The 12186-nt window shown below is 51.1% G+C and overlaps 1 protein-coding gene across 1 annotated transcript in view; it reads left to right on the plus strand.

The window, feature by feature from the left end:
* The window catches only part of LOC144759213 (uncharacterized), a 163938-nt gene that overhangs the window by 44412 nt on the left and 107340 nt on the right, over positions 1-12186 (plus strand). Inside the window, exon 5 of the mRNA XM_078646474.1 lies at positions 5835-5902. The gene's annotated coding sequence lies outside the window, so the exon portion shown is untranslated. The remainder of the gene's footprint in view (positions 1-5834; positions 5903-12186) is intronic.

Raw genomic sequence — 12186 nt, forward strand, 5'->3', positions numbered from 1 at the left:
GCTCCTTTCACCGCTCGTTTTACATAGCAGGGTCCAAAACAACATCCTCAGACTCAAATGCTTCCTCTTACAAAGGTAACATCCAATCCTTTTCCTCTAGAGGTTTCTACAGAGGAGGATATAGAGGAAACAAATCCAAAGGCAGACCCCTGCTCAAGAAGCCCTCAGCGCCCCACCGACCTCAAGAACTACCGACCCATCTCCCTCCTCCCCTTCATGACCAAAGTCACAGAGAAGATCGTCCATGCCCAGCTAACAAAATTAATCGAAGAAAACTCCATCTCGACCCCTCCCAATCCAAATTCCACAGCCTACCACAGCACCGAGACCGCTCTCCTCGCTGCCATAGACAACATCCACCTCGACCAAGGGCACACTGGAGCTCTGATCCTACTCGATCTCTCTGCGGCATTCAACAAAGTCTCCCACCGCACACTCATCGGCAGACTCCACGACGCCAGCATACAGGGAACCGCCCTTGACTGGCTCCGCTCCTTCCTCACCGGCAGAACCCAAAGAATCAGACTGCCACCCTTCCTCTCCAAACCCACAGAAATCAACTGCGGAGTACCACAAGGATCGTCGCTCTGCCACACGCTCTTCAACATCTACATGGCCCTCCTCGTCACCATCGTCAAACAGCACGGACTCAGTATAGTATCCTACGCCCACGACACCCAGGTCATCCTCTCTCTCACCAAGGACACAATCAGACAACAGTACATCTACTTCACCAGTTGGGTTTTACAATAATTGCACAAAAATCTCACCTGTTTCCGGCACAAGTGCAATCTTATCTGAGAGCTTCCAACAACACTCTCAATGCTCTAGCCACTCCCAATATAGCCAGGATTCACAATATCCAGGCCACACTATTACAATTTCAACCCAACCAATCATTACCAGCCAAAGTCTTCATGCATCTGCTGGGAATGATGGCATCCTGCGTTGCAATCGTACCTCAAGCAAGGCTTCACATGCGTCCTCTGCAACAATGTCTAGCGAGTCAGTGGAATCAATCACAGGGGGCCAGATGTACGACGTGATTTTGCATGCGCAAACGGGTTTGCGAACCCGTTTGCACATGCAAAATCACCGTTGGCCATGTTCAATTCCAAAATAGCGAGTCGCAGTTTATTTGTGACTCGCTATTTAGGAATTGCGAGTCGTATTTAGGAAGGGGCATTGCCTTCCTAATTGCGTCCGCAATGCTATGTGTGAATGTTTTGTGACCACAATTGCGGTCGCAAATCACTTGCAAATTACCACCCTCTTCAAGAGGGTGGTAATGCATCGCAATTTCGAAGGGGTCCCCAAGGTACCCCTTCCACTTTGTGACTAAGGGCCTTTAAGAAAAAAGGGCTACATTTAAAATAAAAAGAAAGGAAAAAAAAGCTGCTTTATTAAAAATCAGTCCCAGACATGGTGGTCTGCTGAGCCCAGCAGGCCACCATCCCTCTCCTTAGAAGGCGTGCATGGCTTAGGGTTTCAGCTAGGAAGATCAATTCCAGCATTCTCTTCCGAAGGCGTGCATGGCTTAGGATCTCAGCTCGGGAGATCAATACCAGCATTCTCCTCAGAAGGCGTGCATGGCTTAGGATCTCAGCTCGGGAGATCAATACCAGCATTCTCCTTAGAAGGCGTGCATGGCTTAGGGTCTCAGCTCGGGAGATCAATACCAGCATTCTCCTCAGAAGGCGTGCATGGCTTAGGATCTCAGCTCGGGAGATCAATACCAGCATTCTCCTCAGAAGGCGTGCATGGCTTAGGATCTCAGCTAGGGAGATCAATTCCAGCATTCTCCTTAGAAGGCGTGCATGGCTTAGGATCTCAGCTTGGGAGATCAATTCCAGCATTCTCCTTAGAAGGCGTGCATGGCTTAGCGTCTCAGTTAGGAAGATCAATACCAGCATTATCCTCAGAAGGCGTGCATGGCTTAGGATCTCAGTTAGGAAGATCAATACCAGCATTCTCCTTAGAAGGCGGGCATGGCTTAGGATCTCAGCTCGGGAGATCAATACCAGCATTCTCCTTAGAAGGCGTGCATGGCTTAGGATCTCAGCTCGGGAGATCAATTCCAGCATTCTCCTTAGAAGGCGTGCATGGCTTAGGATCTCAGGATTTAAGCCTGAGGTTCAACAGCCCGTTTTGAACACTCCCTTTGACAAAGAACACCTGCTTGGTCCAGTAGTTGACCGATCCTTAGAAAAGAAGAAAAAGGACACTGAAGTAGCAAAATCCATTGGAGCACTCCAGTCCCCACCCAATAGAGGCTCCTTTCACCGCTCGTTTTACATAGCAGGGTCCAAAACAACATCCTCAGACTCAAATGCTTCCTCTTACAAAGGTAACATCCAATCCTTTTCCTCTAGAGGTTTCTACAGAGGAGGATATAGAGGAAACAAATCCAAAGGCAGACCCCTGCTCAAGAAGCCCTCAGCGCCCCACCGACCTCAAGAACTACCGACCCATCTCCCTCCTCCCCTTCATGACCAAAGTCACAGAGAAGATCGTCCATGCCCAGCTAACAAAATTAATCGAAGAAAACTCCATCTCGACCCCTCCCAATCCAAATTCCACAGCCTACCACAGCACCGAGACCGCTCTCCTCGCTGCCATAGACAACATCCACCTCGACCAAGGGCACACTGGAGCTCTGATCCTACTCGATCTCTCTGCGGCATTCAACAAAGTCTCCCACCGCACACTCATCGGCAGACTCCACGACGCCAGCATACAGGGAACCGCCCTTGACTGGCTCCGCTCCTTCCTCACCGGCAGAACCCAAAGAATCAGACTGCCACCCTTCCTCTCCAAACCCACAGAAATCAACTGCGGAGTACCACAAGGATCGTCGCTCTGCCACACGCTCTTCAACATCTACATGGCCCTCCTCGTCACCATCGTCAAACAGCACGGACTCAGTATAGTATCCTACGCCCACGACACCCAGGTCATCCTCTCTCTCACCAAGGACACAATCAGACAACAGTACATCTACTTCACCAGTTGGGTTTTACAATAATTGCACAAAAATCTCACCTGTTTCCGGCACAAGTGCAATCTTATCTGAGAGCTTCCAACAACACTCTCAATGCTCTAGCCACTCCCAATATAGCCAGGATTCACAATATCCAGGCCACACTATTACAATTTCAACCCAACCAATCATTACCAGCCAAAGTCTTCATGCATCTGCTGGGAATGATGGCATCCTGCGTTGCAATCGTACCTCAAGCAAGGCTTCACATGCGTCCTCTGCAACAATGTCTAGCGAGTCAGTGGAATCAATCACAGGGGGCCAGATGTACGACGTGATTTTGCATGCGCAAACGGGTTTGCGAACCCGTTTGCACATGCAAAATCACCGTTGGCCATGTTCAATTCCAAAATAGCGAGTCGCAGTTTATTTGTGACTCGCTATTTAGGAATTGCGAGTCGTATTTAGGAAGGGGCATTGCCTTCCTAATTGCGTCCGCAATGCTATGTGTGAATGTTTTGTGACCACAATTGCGGTCGCAAATCACTTGCAAATTACCACCCTCTTCAAGAGGGTGGTAATGCATCGCAATTTCGAAGGGGTCCCCAAGGTACCCCTTCCACTTTGTGACTAAGGGCCTTTAAGAAAAAAGGGCTACATTTAAAATAAAAAGAAAGGAAAAAAAAGCTGCTTTATTAAAAATCAGTCCCAGACATGGTGGTCTGCTGAGCCCAGCAGGCCACCATCCCTGGTAGGGCTGGCATTCCCAATGGGCTTGCATATTGCGGGAGGCTCATTAATATTAATGAGCCTCGCAATTTGCGACCCTGACCTAGTGTTGGTAGACAGCGGCAACCATTGCTCGCTGCAGTGGTGGAACCCTCAAAACTTAGCAAAAGGGCGGCCTTTCATAGACCCGATTCCACAGTAACCGGTTGGGGTGCCCATCTTCAACATTACAAAGTCCAGGGGCTGCGGTCGGACAAACACAAACGACTCCACATCAACTACCTGGAACTTCTAGCAATGTTCCTAGCACTCAGCTTTTCTCACCCAACTTGTAGGCCAGACTGTCTTAGTTCGCACGGACAACATGACAGCAATGGACTACCTACAGAAACAGGGAGGGACTCACTCTCTCCAGCTGTCGCACCTTGCACAAAGCATTTGGGATTGGCCAATTCACCAGAAAATCTATCTCCTACCAGAACACCTCCCAGGAATAGACCATCAGATTGCAGACCTGCTCAGCAGACACAGGTAGCAAGTACATGAGTGGGAACTTCATCCCCAAGTTCTTCTTCCCTACGTTCAAAACGGAGGTTTTCCACATATAGACTGTTTGCCACAGTGCACAACGCAAAATGCCCAAACTCTGCATTCAGATTCCCACACCCAGCATCCAAAAGCAATGCCCTATGGATGATTTGGTCAGGGATATTTGCTTACGCTTTTCCGCCTCTCCTGCTAATTCCATTACTAGTTTGGAAGCTCAGACAAATGTCCCTCTCTGATCTTAATAGCCCCATCATGTTCTTGTCAACCGTGCTACTCTCATCCTTGGAACTCTCTGTGGTTCCACATCAAAAGCTACATCTCACATCTGGTCTCCTCACTCGGAGCCGTTGGGAAATCAGACCTCCAATTCCCAGAGAACTCAACCTAGCGATTTGGCTCCTGAAGTCATAGAATTTGGTTTTTTACAACTACCACCAGACTGTATGAATATACTCAAGGAAGCTAGAAAGCCTACTACAAATGGAAACTTTTTGTTGCCTATTGTAACAACAACAATATCAATCATCTTGATGCGTTTGTGCAGAATCATTTGTTATCTGTTGCATTTACAGCAATGTGGATTAACTTACACATCCATTTGTTTACACCTGGGAGTCATAGCTGCACACTTGCAAAATAGACAACACCTATCTCTCTTCAGAGTACCAGTGATTAAAGCCTTCATGGAAGGATTAAAACGGGTTATACCGCCAAGTATTCCCCCTGCTCCAGAGTGGAACTTAAACATAGTCCTTACAAGGCTAATGGGTCTGCTTTTGAACCAATGCACAAATGTCCGTTACAATTCCTATCATGGAAAGTTGCTTTCCTCATAACGATAACCTCACTAAGGAGAGTTGCTGAACTTCAGGCATTACCTATACAAGAGCCTTTCTTTCAACTTCACAAAGATTGAGTGGTTCTACGTACCAATCCTACATTTCTCCTTAAAGTAGTTTCTGCTTAGTGGTAATTCATGTGCGATATCAAATTAAAATAACATATCATTAGCGTTTTCATTATTAATTTAACCATCGTAATTCTTGTATAGAATTTATGTGCTGCAATGATAATAGAGCAAAAGACACACAATTGATGGACGGAATGCAGAACAAATCAAAACATTCACCCCCAGTCCAGAGATGTGGGTTAAATCCATCATTATTTTGCTCACCATGCCACCCCAGTTTAGACCTGGCCATATGCAAATCAGTCTTGACCCTGTGCCTCATGGGAACAGTCCAGCCCGAACTGCAATGATAATAGAAGCAGATAAAAGTAATTAGCAAAATAAGCACAGAATAAATAGTTCCACCATCTTTTAAAACAATGTACATATGCAAGCATATAAAAACTGTATATAGTGTTTTCCTACTATGCTTTCCCGTGTGTGTCTTTGTTGGTCTCGCTGTGTCTGTCTCCCATTCACTGTAGGGAAAGTATGTAGCTCCTCGTGTAGAAGAGTCGGTCAAGAAGGAGCACACTGCATTGAATGTTTTCTTGGTATGCACTTTTTATTAGTATTACAGGAAATCACAATGATTGATTGTCTCTGTTATATTCTTCTTTCCCACAGGGTCTTCCACTTCAGTCCCTTAGGTGAGCCTCGGCCGCCGTCGTCCCAGACAGAAGGAAAAGACTCAGGTAAGTGTTTTTGCTTTATGGTTTAGTCAAGGAAGGATGTGAGGGCTAAATAATAGCCATGCATAAATGTGAAGGGAGGGGGTAGAGGTTGTTTCAAGTCTGTTTTTATTTTACCCCCGAGGCAGGGAGTACGCAGAAAAGTGACATATACACAGCGATAAGCCTACAACCCCATAAGGGCCGGCCGCGTCAGAGGAAATGCAGTAATAGAACATGGATATTGTGCTTACTTCTTATCATTATACACAGCGTTCCGCCTACAACCCAATAGGGCCGTCCGCGTCTGAAAGAAAAAAAAACCCCGTCATGCCGGAAAGTCACTGCCAACAATAGCCTGGCCCCTAGGGCCGAATGAAGACCAGGAACTAGAACTAATAGAACTACCGGACCGAAGCGGTCCGAACTGCAACCAGGTGCCTAAAAAGGAGGCAACAGAACAGAAAGGCTAGCAGAAAAGAATAAAAGGAAAGAATTAGGAAAGAGGAGAGAAAGGGCCTAGAGAACAGTGAAGGGGGCAGGGGGGGAGAGAGTCCCCACGGGCCTCGAAAAGATCAGGAGCACTCGCCATGCTCTATATTTCGGACTCGAGGGCTGTTATATCACAGGCCTGTGTGAAGTAGGAGGAAGCACAGTATCGTCCACTAAACGCAGCGCCCTAAGCTTAGGGGGCATGTTTCGCGCATGTTCTATTTTACACAAATAGTTCACCAGAGGTTGCCACACCGCCTTAAAGCGTGTATTACGAGACTGCAATCTAGCTGAAAGTAACTCCATGGTAATGACATTCCAGAGTCTCACAAACCACGCAGCAATGGGGGGCGCCTCCGTCTTCTTCCAGTACAGGGCAATGAGTTGTCTGGCAGCACCCAGCATTTGTAGCGCTATTGTCCAATCACTCCGGGTCGGCGCCAGCAGATTCGCAGGTTTGACTCCCAGCAACATTGTACTAGCGGCATCAGGCAGAGGAAACCCCAGGACCCCCCTAATGTGACTCAGGACCTCCTTCCAGAAGACAGTTATCAAGGGGCAGGTCCACCAGATATGCAGAAAGTCCCCAGGTGCAGCTCGACACCTCCAGCAGTCAGGAGAAGAGGTTGGGAACATTTTATGCAATTGCTGAGGCGTGTAGTAGCACTCGGTCATCATTTTATATGCGTTTTCTTGTTGCGGTATACTGCGATATACTTTAGGTATATCCCGCCACAGAATGAGCCACTGCGCTGATGTGATATCAGCCCCTAACATAGCGTGCCACTGTTGTTGATAGGCCTGTGAAGGCGGCACGTGAGGGTGTTGTAGAATCTGATATATCTTGGAGATCAAGCCCTTTGTTTTGGTACAAGAACTGGCTAGTCGCTCGATCGGGGTAAAATCCCGGGTAGCCGCCGGGTACGTCGCATCTGTCAGCACCCAGTGCCGCAGCTGGATATATTGCCTCAGGTGGGAGTCGAAATTCCTCCCTGCAGTGAGCGAAAGTCTTAAGGGTGCCCCATCAAAGAGGTCTGTAAGGACCCTACAATCACTCTGAGACCACCTACGGAAGGCTCTAGTACGGTAAGCCGGCGGAAACCACGGGTTCCCCTCAATAGGGGTGTGTGGGGAAGGAAAAATTGTGAGACCTCTACGCACCGCTACCCTGTCCCATATTTCCAACACTGTTTTTGTGGGCATCGCCAAGTAAGCGCTCGGGGAACGCCCTGCCTTATGGTTCCACGCCAAGTCCCAGATGGTATGACCTGTCAAAGCCCTATCCATGTGGAGCCATCCCTTTTCACTCTCTCTGGTGCCCCACTCGATCACGAAGCGTAAATGGGCAGCCCAATAATAGTCCACCAAATTAGGACATGCCAGCACACCACGGTCTCGCGCGCCATAAGGAGTGCCTGGGAGAATCGTGGCCTCTTCCCCCCCAGATAAAGTTGGTTAAGTCTCTCTGCAAACTCCTTATACTATGTAAGGGGATGGGGGTAGGTAGGCACTGAAACAAGTAAAGAAGTTTGGGTAGGATGGGCATCTTTATCGCATTGAGTCTGCCCAGCCACGATGGTATCAGTGATTTCCATCTCCGCAGGTCCTCAAGGACCGACCTGCGGCAGTCCCTCCAATTAACATGCGACCAGCCATCCAATGAAGGGGTCAGCTGCCAGCCGAGATAGCGAATGTGGTGTTCCGTCCAGCGATAAGGGCACATCTGCTCTAGGGGGGGAATTTCGGTTTGGGGGATGGTAAGGTTGAGTGCCCAGGACTTGCTGTGGTTAATTTTCAGGCCGGAGACACGCACAAAGAGGCAGAGCGTAGAATGTACCGCTGGTAAGGACTCTCGGGGCTTACTGAGGGTGAGAATGAGATCATCCGAGTAGAGCGCCACTTTATGATCCTGGCCACCTAAGGGGATGCCATGAATGTCCGGAGCTCGACGGATCATGTCCGCTAGAGGCTCAATCGCCAAGGCGAACAGTAAAGGCGAGAGTGGGCAGCCCTGCCTGGTTCCTCTCTCTATACTAAACGGCTCTGTGAGCTGCCCATTCACGCAAACCCTAGCCCTCGGTGCGACGTAAGGCGCCATTATTCTAGTGACCATCTTCGGGCCAAGTCCAATCTTGCAGAGGACCGCCCGGAGGAAAGACCAGTCCACCCGGTAAAATTTTCAGCGTCTAGCGAGAGGAGGCAGGCCAGGTGGTGCGCCTTCCCCACCAGATGAGCCACCCTAAGCACGTTGTCAGCCCCTTGACGGCCACGTATGAACCCTACCTGATCTGGGGCAATCAGGTAAGGCATATGGGGGTCCAACCGCCTCGCCTGCAACTTGGTGTATATTTTAAAGTCGGTGTTCAGTAGAGCTATCGGGCGGTATGGCGAACACAGTGTGGGGTCTTTCCCAGGCTTCAAGACTAAGGCAATTTCAGCCAATCCCATATCCGGAGAAGGGCCCTGTTCGTCAGTGAAAGAGTTAAAGAGCCAGAGAAGGTAGGGCTCCACCTGAGCCTGGTACATGCGATAGAAGGAGAGTGGGAGCCCGTCAGGTCCCGGTGTTTTCCCCAGGTGGAGCTCTCGAAGAACCGAGGTCACCTCCTCCTGTGTTATCGACTCCTCCATGAGCTCCACGAAGTAGGGGTGCAATGTTGCCCCACTATACTGCTCCAACACTTCCTCCACCAGCTCAGGAGGCGGCTTCTCCACAGAGTAAAGTGAGGTATAGTAATCCCGGAAAGCCCGGCATTTATCCTTAGCCTCCGTGACCCTGGACCCATTCGATAGTTGAACATTCGCTATGTGAGACTTAGCGGCCCTGACCCTCAGTCTCCTCGCTAAGAGTCTCCCAACCTTGTCTCCCCCTTCAAAATGTGTCTGTTTTAAAGCCAAAAGGGATCTTTCCGCCCTATTCGTGCGCAACAACCGCAGTTGGCCTCGAAGATTCGCCAGGTGGCGCCTCGTCTGCAGAGTAGAGCTGCCTTGATCTTGCGCCTCTGCTTTCTTTAGGTCCTCCACCAGGCCATCCTCCACCGCTCGCGCCTCACGCGTTCTCGCGATCACAAGGGATGTAATATGGTCCCGGATCGTGGCCTTAAAGGCGTCCCAGACCACTGGGAAAGGCGTCTCAGGTAAGTCATTGCTCTCAAAGTAGGAGGTAATGGCCTCACGTATGTCCTCAACATCCCTTGCATCCCGAAGGATACTTGGCGGCAAGCACCATCTCCGCTCTCGAGGGGGGCACGCGCCCGGATCCTGCAGGAGCAGTTCCACATGAGCGTGGTCCGAGATTGAGATATCGGACATTTCTACCCTTAAGATATCCCGGGCAAGGTCGTGGGATATAAATAGATAATCGATGCGAGAGTAGGAGCGATGAGCACTCGAGTAGAATGAGTACTCACTTTTGTCCGGAGAGAAATAACGCCACGCATCGAACAGCCCCAAGTCTGCAATCTGCTTGCGTAGCGCTAGAGACATTGCTCCAGCACCACTGAAGGAGCCCTCACTCCGATCCATCTTCAGGCACCACACCATGTTCAGATCCCCCCCCCCCCAGAATAAGCGAGGGGCCCCCCTGTGGTACATGATCCCGCAAGAGGTCCCGGAGGTATCGATCCTGCGCCTGATTGGGGGCGTATACGTTGCACAATGTGAAACGGTGACGTCCCACCTCGACACTCACCCTGAGAAAGCGGCCATCGCCACCCCGAAAGGGCCTGTCTTCCCCCGCCTGATGCCAGCCCTGCACAAAATCGCTACTCCTGCTGTCTTCGTGTCCGCCGCTGCCCAGAACTGAAGAGGGTACCTAGGGTGTGCCATGCGCCCGGTGTCAGCCTGTAGGAGGTGGGTCTCCTGCAAGAATATGATATCTGGATTGTGACGCAGGAGACAGTGCCAAACCTGTTTGCGCTTGTTGGGCAAGTTAAGACCCTTCACGTTGAGGGTCATGACCTTCATAGGACTAGTCACATTCACAGCCATGCCAGGGTGTCACAGAGTCTATCCTAACCCCCACAGCAGTCAGACCACTCTCAGCACATTTACCCCCAGTCCGGGGCCGCACACCACCACCCCCCACCCGCAGCCCACCTCCCCTCCCCAGGCCCCCACAAGAAGAAAGACAAATGGAAAGAAAGAGCAGCAAGAAACCAAGGAAAGTAGAAAGAGATAAAGAGGTAACTAAGAGCCACAAGGGCCATCCATCAGGACAAAACAGTCGCGGCCAACAGGGCCGTAGAACGCTGACCCCTTTACAGGGCATCCTACACCCTCGGGTTCGGACGCTCTCCGGGATGTCACTCCCTAAGGGGCAGACCAAGAACACAGAGGGCGGTCTGACGGTCTCAAGGGGTACACCGCTAAGGAGCTCCCGCCGTCTCAGCAGCCCACAAAGTTGGAGTCAGGGTAGGAAGTATGGAATCTCCCCGTTCCTCCTCATTCAGAGCCCAGCGGGCTCAGGGGCAGCCCCCCCGGGACGGGGGCAGAGAAAGAGACAGCCCATAGGTCAAGATGTAAGGGGCCCTCGTCTAACTCTGCCTTATCCCCCTCCAGGGACCGTATGTGGGCTATGATGTCTTGCTTGGCCTGAGTAGGGGAGATCCCTTCTGCAGGGGGGGTACGACAATGCCGATGCACTGTGGTCCAGTCTGGTCCAGCCGGCGCCCTCTTCTGTTTGCGGGGCTGCGACGGGCTCGGTGGAGGGGTCGTTGTCAGGCGAAGGAGCTGCGCCGCCTCTGTGTAGGATCTCACAGTTCTGCGCTTCGACTCCCACTGAAAAATAAGTGCCCCATTGATAAGCGATGCCCATACTTCGCAGCTTCTCAGTCACCGGTCAGAATGCGCGTCTCCGCTTAAGGGTGTTGGGCGCCAAATCCTGAAAAATTTGAATCTTGTGGCCGTTGTATCTCAGATCCGGGTTGTCACGGGCATTCTTCCAGATTGCCTCCTTTTCAGTGAAAAAGTGGACCCTGGTCAGGATATCCGGCAGGAGCCCCGATCTCCCCGCCGGGGTGGCCACACGATGCGCCCGATCCAATGTTGGGGGTGAGGTGTTCTCGTCCCCCCAGACCTCGTGCAGAAGCTGCACCACGTAGCCCATGATGTCCTCCCCTTCCTCTCCCAACGGAATGCCCCGGATGTGGAGATTGTTGCACCGACTTCTATTCTCCAAGTCCTCCTGCTTCATGTGGAGCTCGATGTTCTGCTCCTCCAGGGCCGCCAGGCGCTGCCACAGTTGCTCTTGGTCCTCCGTGCGCGTGTCCATTCTCCGTTCTAGCCCATCAACCCGGTCTCCAAGGTCCGTCACCTCCTTCTGAAGCTCCTTCACACAGCTGTGAACCTCGGACCTCAGTGAACCTATCTCCGCTTTCAACTCAACCATGAAGGATGACATGAACGCTTGAGTGACCGACGGAGAGTCTTCCGCACCCCTGGATGGGCCTTCACCAGCCACAGGCGCCCCCGCTCTACCCCACATGGCCGTGACCGTATTGTCCTTGTGGGTTGCAGCCGATTCGGCCTTGCCGCCTTTATTGGAACGTGTCATCGCTGATGTTCACTAGAGCTGGCAATACAGGCAAATCCCCCACTGACTAGGGGAGAAGGTCAGCTCTCCTTAGGCTAGACTAGGGATAAAACAAGGCCACCCACCTATCACCAAAGATTCTGGCATCGCACCCAGGCAGGACCCCTCCACCCGCAAAACAAAGGTCCGGCCTTCTAGAAGGTCACTCTTCAACAGCCAGTTGGGCCCCGGAAGACGATGAGCCAGCCGTGCCACAGTCCAGTGCTGCACCACAACTGACTGTCCC

This window comes from Lissotriton helveticus, chromosome 1_1, assembly GCF_964261635.1.
Source record: "Lissotriton helveticus chromosome 1_1, aLisHel1.1, whole genome shotgun sequence".
Lineage (NCBI taxonomy): Eukaryota > Metazoa > Chordata > Amphibia > Caudata > Salamandridae > Lissotriton > Lissotriton helveticus.